The sequence below is a fragment of the Pinus tabuliformis genome, chromosome 3_2, assembly GCF_031772625.1.
Source record: "Pinus tabuliformis cultivar Carrire ecotype Pingquan chromosome 3_2, CPIR1, whole genome shotgun sequence".
Taxonomy (NCBI): Eukaryota; Viridiplantae; Streptophyta; class Pinopsida; order Pinales; family Pinaceae; genus Pinus; species Pinus tabuliformis.
Genome location: NC_142302.1, coordinates 1205079953 through 1205089804, shown reverse-complemented (window position 1 = coordinate 1205089804; position 9852 = coordinate 1205079953). Strand labels below are relative to the sequence as shown.

Here is a 9852-nt window from a genome sequence, read left to right as displayed (position 1 = left end):
GGAGACCCATTTGGAATGTATGACGGGAAAGATTATTCTGGCTTTCAATAATTTATTGAGCTCAGTTTTTATCTGATTTTCTAAATTGGGATGGATCTTTCTTAGCTTTTGTTGGACAGGTTTTTCATTATCGATCATGGGAATAGTATGCTGGATGATGGAAGTGTCGTATGTTTTCAGCTCATCATAATTCCAGGCAAAAACATTGTTATATTGTCTCAAAAGACGAATATACACTAATTTTTCTTCAGGGGCTAGGCCGAGACCTAGATTAATGAGTTATTCATACATTAAGCATAAATAAATAGCTATCACCGTACAAAAGTTCCAAATGATAACTTAGGCACTCATGCAATAATTCATAAACAACTAAAAACTGTATATCACTTTAACACATAAGCAGAAATGGTCAAGAGATAAAAGTACCATTTATGACTAGTCCTACTCATGAGCTTCAAGCGACAATGATTTATCTCTCTTTTCTCTAACATCCACTAAGAGTACAAAAGTGAAACATTAGTAGTAGATATAAAATGCAAACATCAAGAAATCCTGTTCCATTCATTCACCAAAACCTCCTCTGAGGGTGCAAAAGTGCATGTTCTGAGGACAAGTTTTTGATAAATTTCTGGACCCTTCTCTAAATGCATGAGAAAGGTTTAAATACTACTAACTAAATAACATAATTACACAGATTCAGGATACGGTTTGAATGACCACCCTTTTTCTAAGCAAAAATAAAACGTTTCTAAAAATTAAATCTAACAACTAACTATTTCTGCATTTGCTCCTTAATGTTGCAAGCATTTAGTATTTGCCTGGGTAGAGTCGGCTGACTATCTTCTGCTTTTGGTTGCGCTAAGCAAATAGAATTGGTAAGAGCTGGCACCATCCTCTTAGCAAAATTGATGATATACTCGAGAGTCATATTCTGACTATGTGGCTTACCACGTATGCCCAATAATAATCTCAGTTCAACTTGGTTAACCCTTTGGATTGCTTTTGCCTTTTCTTTAACTTTCTGTTTCCAGTTTGTTTTTTTTTACCATTGCTTTCTTGCATTTTTCGGGCTTACAGGTGACTGAGCAATTAAAGGCTTTCCTTCTCGAGCAATTTTCTCAGTGATGTGCGATTAGTGCTAGGTGCTAATCGCGCATCAGAAACTGCCTCCGTTCTTTGATCCGGGCTTCTCTGATGCATTTTTCGTATTTTGCACCTCTTCATCTTTATCGGGTATAAAGCTTCAAAATTTGTAAAAATAATGGCCTCGTGAGCTCTTGACTCTGAGCATTAAACTGCCTGTTGATATCAGCATCGTTTAGTACTCATTCAACCATGGATGTATATGAAAGATCTGTAATGGATGGCTCAGCAACATTCTGTGAATCTGCGGCTCTGTTGCATGCAGTATCTGTTTATGAGGGCGTCTTTTCTCTGTCTTTGAACATTGGAGCTCTACCCTGTTTCCTCATAGCTTCCTGCACATTGCTTTGTGTAACTTTTGTTTTTCGTTTCTGCAGTTCACAAGTGAGGAGAGAGTAATGATAATAAATAATGACAGGAAAGCTTTAAATGCTACGGATATGCAAAAACACGCCACCTGACGTGAACTGGCTCTTCGAATAACACAAAACCATATTTTATTAACAACTAGCATATAACTCATTAATTATCATTAAAGCGTGCAACGAGTGCTTAGTTTATGGAAAAAAAATTCTTGAATATTGAGCCAGGAAAATCTGCAATGGAATGTTTCTGCGATCTACATCGCAGTATCGCATTTCGCTGTATTGCATTACTGCAATTTCATCGTGTTGTGCTATCACAAGGTTGCTTCATCACGATATCGCTAGGATCACAGATCGCGCTATCACAAGATCGCAGATCGCAGTATCGTTTAATCGTTATGTGTCCTCCATGCAATTTTGCGAGATGCGATATGCGATATCGCATATCGGCGATTTTTAAGGTTTTCCAACGAGTGTTTCTTAATGCATGCGATGCGATGGAGTTCACGTCGCAATCTCGCATTTCATCATTTTGACTCATAAGAAAATTCCCTATCATTCTCTGCGCAATGTGATATTTCTTAAGGAGTGACATATATGAGCACTAATTGATTTTTTGAATTTTTTTACTAAGGGTCCCCACTTACATAGTGTTATTGCTAATACTAAATTGGAGGGGGTTTGTTGGTGGCCACAACAGTACCCCATATTATCCCTCCTAGGTATATAACATAGAAGGATAGCTCGTGTGAGCGGCTAGACAGGGCATCCACTTATTGCCCGAAGTGTTGTCCAGAAGGCCAAGTTGGCAACATGCATGTCAGTAGGAATCTTGAGGGAATGGAGTGGAAGGAGTCGGAGGAGAGAGAAGTATAGAATTGGCAGCAGTAGTGAGATGGGAAGTGGGATAGGTGGGATGAATTACTTGAGGGTGGCAAAGAAGAGAAGGCAACTTAGTATGCGTCGAAAGGAGGAGCAGAGAGTAGCATAGGAGTTGGGAGCGTCGACGGGAAAGCGTGAATTCCGGTATGTCTCATTAGGCCTTCCTTTTGAATTTATCTCTGTTATGTATGGTATGATGGAGGAGAGAGGTCTAGTGATAACCTTTGGGGAGGAAGGATTTATGAGCAAGGCAGTCTTTTACTCCACCATGCAAAATAAAAAAGAAGCGGGGTTTAAGCTGAGTATTGCACAAGATGGACAGAGAATGAGTGAACCAGAGGAATGCCTGGGGAGAAATACCAAGAACTAGAGTACCCATACTACGAAGAATGCTAGTAGGGATTGAGAGAGTCAAGCTGAGAAAATTATGAACCTGGCCTAGGCGATGGTTAGTATGAGAGAGGGTTTCCTTACCTTCCTGTATCCGGGAGAAGAAAATCAATGGAAACCTCAGAACAATGAAGACAATTGGAATAGGGTAGGAGGGATCAGGGAAAAGGAATTGAAGGATGATGGAAAGTCTGAAATGTATGGAAATCTAACTTCTGTTGGTGAAAATTGCAAATAGGCGAAAATAAAGGGGAAAATGGCACGCCTGGGTAGAGGTAGGGGGCATGGAGGCAGAGGGCAATAGAGCTAGCAGAATAGAGCTGACCAGCCAACCTCGATGCTGGCTAGCCAGTGGCGTGGGATGAGATGTATGAGGACTGCAGTCCAGGAAGTAGCCAGAACCTACTAAGAGGGGACGGATGAGGACATCCACCAACTAATCCAAGAAATGGAAAAGAATGTTATGGAAGAGCAATTAGATCCTGAGATAGAGGAATGGGCAGACATCATCCATGACCCAGGCAACACCAGAGGGTGTATGACGCTCTATAGGCAAGCCCTTCATGTTTATTGGGTGTTAAAATGGCTTTTGGCGAAGGCTCTTGAGCAGGTAGCAGGAGAAGTGGCAGAAATGGCACAAGGAATGCCGAATCTCAAGAAGGAAATGAAAATTTTGCAGGTCATCTTAATAATGTAGGACAACAAGCTGGAAGAGATCCAATAGAGGTTAATCCAGATGACTTAGTCACCCAAGGACTTGGTGGAAGCTCCTGCTAACGTTGATTTGGTCAATGAAGACCAGAAGGAATAATCCTTCACTCTTTATTTTGATTTTTAGTGGATAGCTCTTTTTTTCAGACGTTTATATGTTAATTTTTAGACTGTTAAGTGTTTTTAACTGCATAGTACATATAGGGTGGATGGAAAGACTGGTTAAATTTTGTTACTGGATGGCTTATAGTAAACTCAGGTAGCCAATAGACTTGGTTTCCCTTTTGGGAAAGTTGAGGCCACCAAAACGCTATATTTGGTTTAATTGCCTATTGTGAATAGAAAAGGAAGGTACTCCCTGTTATCACTCAAGAAAAAATTTTAAATTGTTCACATCAGTTCGATTGTTTGTCAAAGGGTTGGTGTCAATTTTGGGTCTAGTCTTTTCATCTGGTCTTAGAGTCTGAGTCTTAGGAGTCCACTACATCCTTATTCACCACTGGCCTCATAATTCACACAATTTCCATGTGTCATCTTTGTTCAAAGGTTATTATGTGCTACAAAGCTCCTTAAGTGATTTCGTAGCGCATGAGTCAGTTTTAGGTGTTTTCGCAGCGCAACATGTTTCATGTGATTTCGTAGCGCAGAAACCCGGTCTAGCTGGATTTGTCCTAATCCATAGCCAATCTTACACAGCTGTCATATCCATCAAAATCCATTATCAGTGATCAGCTTATACCCTTTGCCTGTCAATTCGACCGCTTATCCTTATCATTAGGTCATTAGGTGTCGTCGTAAGCTCAGATTGCAAGTTTCAAAAGGAGATATAGAATCTCGAAGCCTCAAAGTTCATGTAGCTGTGAGTTCATGCTCACACGTTGGTGGTCACAAATATGCTGGAAACCTTATAATGGGGGAGGTGAGGTCGTTGGCCATAACACCAACATGGTCAGTAGCCACTGTGCTAACGGTATTGGTGGTCGTTTCCTTGTTGGTCGAGCGATCGATTCACCGGTTAGGCCATTGGCTGCATGCATCAAAGAGGAAGGCTCTGTTTCATGCATTGGAGACTATGAAAGATGAACTGATGTTGCTGGGGTTTCTTTCATTATTGCTGACGGCAACCGCGAGTTATATATCTCGTATTTGTATCCCTTCACAGTATTACAAGCCCTTTTTCTATCCTTGTTATGTCCACCAGTTTGACGACGCTGAATCTGGGGATGAGCACGAAAAGCCTGCACGGAAACTCCTGGGATTTGTGTTTTCTACAGGCAACACATGGAGGCGGGTTCTAAGTAGTGAAGCCGGTGCCTCCCATTGCAAAGAAGGTGAAGAGCCTTTTGTTTCATTGGAAGGTCTGGAGCAGCTTCATCGATTTATCTTCGTTATGGCAGTCACACATATTTTTTACAGCTGCTTAACAATGGTGTTGGAAATTGTAAAGATTTACACATGGAGGGATTGGGAGAATGAGGCACATGCAAATACTCATGCCAATTTAAAAGAAATTTCACGAGCGCTGACCTTGATAAGGCAATAAACTTTTGTTAAATACCACACAGCAACAACTTGGAGCAGAAACAGATTCTTTGCTTGGGTGGTATGTTTTCTTCGGCAGTTTTGGTCAAACTGTTACAAAAGCTGATTACATAACTTTGAGAATGGGATTTGTGACAAATCACAATTTGCCATTTAAATATGACTTCCATAGCTATATGATACGTTCTATGGAGGATGAATTCAAGCAGATTGTTGGTCTCAGTGCACCTTTGTGGGGTTTTGTCATTGCTTTTATGCTATTCAATGTGCATGATGCTAATTTATACTTCTGGATCTCTTTTGTCCCTATTGTTCTCATCCTCATTTTGGGAGCGAAGCTGCAGCATATTATTGCAACTGGTTTGGCATGTTTCATTGGATATGTTGGGGCATTATACACGCTATGGATGTCGGTGTAAGCTTCCTAAATTGTCTTTAAGATGTTCATGGAATATACATTATGTACCATTCAGACATTCTTGCAGCTATCTGTCTGAGGTGCCTGGGACCAACTTCAAGAATACCAGAAGTCCATTTTTGCATGTTTCTCAGGAAAAAGTGAAGTACAATTGCATTAGCAGATATAGAAGAGTAAAACAGAGGATATTGAATGCTCATGGGCACTCTTTAGACGTTGATGCTTTTGCACATACGTTTTGTGTTCACTCCTCATCTTCTCTTCAAAAGGTGGGAAACCGATCAGAGAGAAGGGAAGAAAGTCCTCTCAGTACCAGTGAATCAGTCTACCTGTTTCAAACAGATGCTGGAGGAGAGGTAAAGGCATTTGTTGGAAGAGTGGATACAGTATACAAAGTAACCATTGAAGTTTTCTTGCCACGAAGATTTGGTGATCTGGACCGTGATCTATGTTTGCATTGGGGTCTATATCTGTCAAATTCTTCAAGATTGGTAGTTCTGGATGCTGCTAGTGTACCTAATGGTACGACATCTGTGACTGTAAATAAACAGAAATTTATGAAAACTCCATTCCAGCAAGATCCTACAGGTTCCCATACCCTGGACTTAGCATTTGATTCAAGCCAAGCACCTTTATTTCTTACATTTGTATTAAAGAGTTCCAATGATCTTTGGGTCAGGACTCATTTGGGTAAGAATTTTTGTCTGCCTGTTGGTTTTGGTCGAGGAAAACCAGATCCTCTTGGATTTTCAATGGGCAGGGATGGATCTGTCAACTTTGCTTTATATTCAAGGAGTGCAGAGAATGTTGTCTTATGCCTCTACAATGCCACAAGCACTGATACTTCTTTAGAGATGGACTTGGATCCTTATATGAACCGGACTGGAGATAGTTTTCTGTTTCATTTAAGGAGATGGGAGAACATTACCAGGTCCCAGAGTTGCAATTAAGGAAATGCATCAGCTCTTCAACCTTTTTGACTCTAACGACAGATGTTTTTATTTTTTGAAATTTCAAGTTCAGGGGAATTTAAAGTGGTTACAGAATGGATTCAAGAAGGTGCTGCAACAAACAAATTACAACAATCTGCTTCGATTGAGTTCAAGATATATCAAACGGTTTGCCTGCAAGAAACTTTTGCCTGCACACATGTTCATGGACAAAGCTTACAACGCATCAAGAACGTGGCAGTTTTCCACATTTTGGGTAATTAAAGGCTAAAAGACATGCTTCTGTGCATTCGAATATTTTGGGGAAAACTGAAGCCGAGAAGCAAGGGTAGTCTCCTAATATTTCTGAGCAGTTAAAAGATTCAACACTGAAGGTCAACATGCAGCATTAAACGTCCAGCTTAGCCAAACTGAAAGAGGACTAGGTGTCAAAGAACGAGGAGAAACCATCATGCATGTAATATGGAGTTACAGTCATAGTTGATTTAGAACTCTTAAAAACTACAGTCAGCACTTTGTTGTATTTATTAGTTAGTTAAATGTTGATAGGTGTCACTAGAAGTAGTTTTCGAATTCCCCTCATGCTGGAGGAGGAATCTCGATCATTTAGAATAAGAACTCTATATATAGCTGAAACAGCAATGTAACTGGGGTTGGAAAATTTTATGACACAGCTGGTATTTGGCTTATGTAAAGACTCATTTCAGTAATATAATTTTGATTTTACTTCTCAGGATTCATGAAGGATTTTCTTATATTCAGAATGTGTGATGTTGTCCTTTCCTTAGTTTTGTTTACAGTGGTATAGATGTATAATCACTCAGAACTCATTGAATGTGCTCTGATTTCCTGTATGCATTTATAAACTGTGGTCCAATATGAATTACGTTCTGAATATCTAAATGCTGAGTGCCCTGACTTCTATGTAAGGTTGAGTTCACTGTTATGTTGAGGTGTTGTTGACTCCATAGGCCCAATGGATAGTCGTCTAATATGTTTCCAGCATTCATATTTGTCATAGTTGTTCTACAAGAGTTAGCCATCTTATCTTAATCAAAATCATTAACCCATCTAGAGAGAGCCCTCTCAGGTTGAGGAGGCTAAGCCTCAGCCTAAAGTAGGTTTGAAATAGTTACTTAGAATCAACCTGACCAGTAGCCTATCAGGGTCTGATTTTGAGATAACACTCCCATTGCTTACAAAAAAAAAAAAATTCCAAATGAGAGAATAAGCAAAGAAGTCATAGAAACAGAATATGAAATGAAAGACGTATGACTTATCTTCTATCCTTTATCAAAACCAGTTTCATTTCCAACTTGCAGTGTTGCTACATTGAATCTCATGTAGTATTAAATTGTCTATCAAGGTTCATTCTTGTTGTGATATCTACCCTGATTGAATGGCATGGCCTTCAAAGGGTCGAGTCTAATTGTAAGTTCCTATGGGTATCAAAGTCCATAACAATGGCCATCCATCTCCTAAGAAGAATTATAGATTTCCTCTACGAGGGAATAATGGGTGTTCTTCCACTGATGATACCAACAAGTTTTCCACTGATGTAGATACAATGCAACATTGAATTTGATGTAATATTAAACCATCTATCAAGGTTCATTCTTGTTGTGATATCTACCCCGTTGTAATGGCATGTCCTTTAAAGGGTCCGAGTCTAATTTTAAGGTCTTATGAGCATCAAATTCCATAACAATGGCCATTCATCCCCAAAAAAGAATGATAGATTTCCTCTGCGAGGGAATAATGGGTGTTCTTCCACTGATGATACCAACAAGATGTCATCTGATGCGAATACAATGCAAGATAATAAGGTCTCCAACTTGGGGGTGTTTGTGTGGTCGAAATTTATCATATCCCTCTCCAAAAAGGAGAAATAAGAGGATTTCATGGCCATCAAGGGCTCCAAGTTGCCCATGAGGCCTAAGAAACGGGTGAAATTTATCCAACGAACCTTACACATGACTAATCTCCACCATTCATATCTCTTTTCTTAGTCCAGCCAAATCTCAAAATACTATACTTGGTTGGAATGGATGAACCATTTCCAAATTTCACTTTAAACCAACAATTTTGATCAGATAGGTCATATTATTTATTTTTGAATTTTAAGCTCGTTTGACAAAAATACTCCAAAGGTGAGGGTTGCACTGCAAAGTAGAAATATCCTTAGCTTTACATACCAGGTCCAATAGATATCTATTCTATGAAAATTGGCCCTGCCCTTATCTCTCTTTGAGACGTGCCATTTGGATAAGGTAAACCACAAACCCTATAGACATCTTAATAAGTTATGAATCCCACCATTGAATCAAGGCTCAATTTTCCTATTGTGGTGGTTGGACTCAGCCTTGTTGCTTCAATATATTTTTCCTTATAAATATTATCTGATGTCACTTGAGTAATCTAGATAAGGTTTTCCTATTCTCATTCAAAAGCCAAAATTAGAAAATCTAGTTGAAAATGCTCATGATTTTTACGATAATTGGAGAGATGAGGGTTGTTAAAGAATATTCTAATGGGGAAATCAACACCTACAATGAATCCTCATTTTATAACAATTTTCTTATAAGTTTATATTAATACTGGGCATTAGCCATCATCGTTTCCTTATTGTTTTCACAGTTATTTTCTTTCATTAATACTGGGCACCGACCAACACCATTTCTTTATTGTTTCCACTGCTATTTTATGTCATTTGAGGTAACTATGTAGGTGGTTATATGCATGATTTTAGCTCTTTTACCATTTTTTTGTGCTCAATTTACAAGTCATACAAGTCGCAACCCCTTGTTTTTCATCTTGTATGGCCTACAGTCTCATGTTTAGTTTAATAAAAAGTTACTTATCTTTCTCCGACTACTTGAGAACTACTTCAGAATTTATTTATTTGGGCATGAATATCTCTATAGTTTGAGAAGAGTTTTTTCTTTGATTATTCATCTAGCCAATACTAGTTCATGGCTTTGCACATTGTCACAAGATCGATACGAAGTACAACAAAAGAAAAGCACTAAAAAAGGTTTCTATTGCAAATCAAGCTTATCATCTAGAATTTTTTGTGATTTGTTTCATACATATTGTGATTTTCTTATTAACTTTTTTACCTACTAAGCTTGACTTCTTCAATATGTGGGTGGATGCAGAGACCAAGGGGTTTGAAGGCCATGGGAAACTTCTATACTAACTCTAAATAAAAATCTATCGTGGCATACACATGTATCAAGCTCTCTGTGAACTCCCTTGGCATTATTTGTAGTTCAAAGAGAGTGAACTACAAAGGGTCTTCGTGAGATTCCATGGCTGGTGTGTTCTGATTAGAAAGTTAAAACCTCATTCCTATTTTAACAGTAGTAAATTTGTTATCATGACTGGAAATTGAATTCAAGCCTCCAATGTTTCATGTGCTTTTGATTGGAGGCACATTCTCCATGTACGC

General features: G+C 38.9%; 1 pseudogene; it reads left to right on the top strand.

The window, feature by feature from the left end:
* The first annotated feature begins 4401 nt into the window (after window positions 1-4401).
* Window positions 4402-6401, top strand: LOC149185087 (MLO-like protein 14 pseudogene; annotated as a pseudogene).
* The last annotated feature ends 3451 nt before the right edge of the window (window positions 6402-9852 follow it).